Source organism: Megalopta genalis, unplaced genomic scaffold, assembly GCF_051020955.1.
Source record: "Megalopta genalis isolate 19385.01 unplaced genomic scaffold, iyMegGena1_principal scaffold0038, whole genome shotgun sequence".
NCBI classification, from domain to species: domain Eukaryota; kingdom Metazoa; phylum Arthropoda; class Insecta; order Hymenoptera; family Halictidae; genus Megalopta; species Megalopta genalis.
In genome coordinates, this window is record NW_027476107.1 from 1,950,001 (window position 1) to 1,952,500 (window position 2,500).

Genomic DNA, 2,500 nt, shown 5'->3' on the forward strand with positions numbered 1-2,500 from the left:
CACCCAGCACGACACAACACAGGAGCCCCATTCCCACGACGGCCTCTTGATGTTCTTACTCTGGTGGGCAGGGCGTTAATACGTACATGATGATATTGCACGTAATCCCTGCCGGGGATCCCCGCAGAACAGGCGTCAACCCAAGAGCTGCTATCGATGACTTTAGCAGCCTCACGCAATTCTCCTCCATCGTTAGACTGATGGAGTAAAGATGCCCAGTATTTGGCACGATCCTCAGGTTGGAAAAGCGCCCGACCTTGGATAGTCAGAGCACTCTCCGCCCGTCGAACCGCTGCCACAACCGCCGGATGTTGGGAGGCATCTCTTGCAGCCGCACAGGAGGACCTCGCCATTGATGTTAACCTGGCGTGCATCATACCCGGTATCGATGTTCGAAACGCGGGGATGCCAAGTCCACCCTCCTTGCAACTGGCGTGGAAATACCCAAGTGGTACATCTTTGGGCAGACGCAACCACCTTCGAACGGCCAGCCGCGTCTGTTTATCTAATGCCTTCAAGATTTTAAGTGGGCATCTTGTCAAAACCAGCTGGTGATAAAAACGCGGAATGAGGAAACAGCGCAAGATCTTGAGGCGCTGTTGAGGCTTGAGTGGCGCCTTGGTGATATTGGCCAACTCTCTGTCAAGCTTCCCCCCAGGTTTTTCAATACCCATTGGCGAGATCTTAATGCCCAGATATCGGAAGCCCTCGGTAGGTCCCAGTTGTTTTATAGACCGACCGTTGACCTCAAATTTGCTGGCGGAGAGTATCTTGTACTTCTTTTCTTTACCAGCGATCTGGATGGACATAGCCAGACATTTATCGGAGTTGAATTCCAACCCGTACTTTCGTGCCTCTTCCTCAGCCGTTCGAAGCATGCCCTGCATTCCTGAAACGGAGGACGCGAACAAGATCAGGTCATCCGCATACGCCAGTATATTGACCCTTTGCTCCCTGATAACATAGCCGACCTCCTCGGGTAACACCCTTATCACCCGGTCCATGACGATCGAGAATAGCAGGGACGACAAGGGATCGCCCTGCCGCACACCCCTCGCTACCCCGATCGGATCCGATGTCTCGCCACGGACCTGAAGCACGGTTCGGCTATTACGGTACGTCGCTGTTATGTACCTCACAAAGAGCTCCGGGAGTCCCAATCCCCTTAGTGCCGATGTTATGGCATGGTGACTAACGCTGTCAAACGCCTTGGCCACATCTAAGGACACAACGTGAAGCTGCTTTAAGCAGCTCCGTGCGTCACGAAGGGCAGTTGATAGTACAAGCACGTTCTCAGCACAGCCATCGTGTACTCCTCGTTGCCGCTCATCGATGAGACCGGCTTTTGCCAATCTCACCGCCAAGATTTTATGCAGCTGACGAACGACGACTGAAGCCACACTTATAGGACGGAACTCGGATGGTGTTGAGCTTCCGTCCTTCTTAGGGATAAATACCGTCCTGCTGATGAGGAGCTCAGATGGAAATGCCCCTACCGCAAGGATGACATTATAAAATAAGGTTCTTAGAACTACTGGCACACTCCTCCATTGCCTGCTCGAGATGTTATCGAGACCCGATGCCGAGGAGAGCGGGATCTCATTGGCCTGGATCTCATGGCCACGAACCGGCTCAGCGATCCAATGCAGGTCCTCCCCTTCCTGAACTGGATGAAGGTGTTCAATGGGGACAGAAGGACTGGTGAGCATAGGTGTCCAGTACTCCACCATCTCGCCAACGGTTGGTGTTTGAGCCTGCACCGGGCCATCCAGTACAAGCTTGGCCGCGCGAGACATGTCCTTCTTCCAGAGTTCCTGCATGGCCGCATACTCCCTTCTCCTCAGTCTCCACCTCGGCACGGGCCCGGCAGGTGCAGCTTTAGGTGGCCGGAGCAGTGGTGTTCTCCGCTCCTTTACTTTCGCAGAAGGCGTCGGAAAGACTCTTTGAAGCCATCGACAACAAGCACTCGGTGTTATTGGTTCTCGATTAAGAACCATTCTCGCAAGACTTACGAGTTCCTCCGCTTCATGGGATTTCACCCTTTCGGCCGGATCAATCAGCTTACGGATAGCGTCAATATATTGGCACTGATGTTGCTGTGCCGACGCAGAGTGCTCCTGAACAGGAGTAGGCGAATCCGCCTGTCGATGACTTGTGTCGTGATGTTGAGTGACACTGGAGGTTGAAGACTGAGACTCAACGGCAGGTCCACGCTCGCGGCATACACCGATCTTCTGTGTAACAAGAGCTTTATACGTCAATTTCTTTCTGAGGCCCTTCAGTCGATCAAGACTGAATTTATTGTCGAAGACCGTCAGTAGATGTTCATTCATAAATTTGACGTTGCCCTGCACACTCGCAAGCGCCTCAGCCGCCGCCACCATCTCAGTCTCTTCCTGAGTCCACCTAACCTTCTTTACGGCCACCTGCACTCGTTGGTTGGCCTCGTCTGGATGAGCTCTCCTCACATGGACCCCTAACCCGATGGAAGTGGGAAAGG

The 2,500-nt window shown here is 53.3% G+C and overlaps 1 pseudogene; it reads right to left on the reverse strand.

The window, feature by feature from the left end:
* Positions 1-2,500, reverse strand: part of LOC143261175 (large subunit ribosomal RNA) — a 7,692-nt pseudogene that overhangs the window by 2,038 nt on the left and 3,154 nt on the right.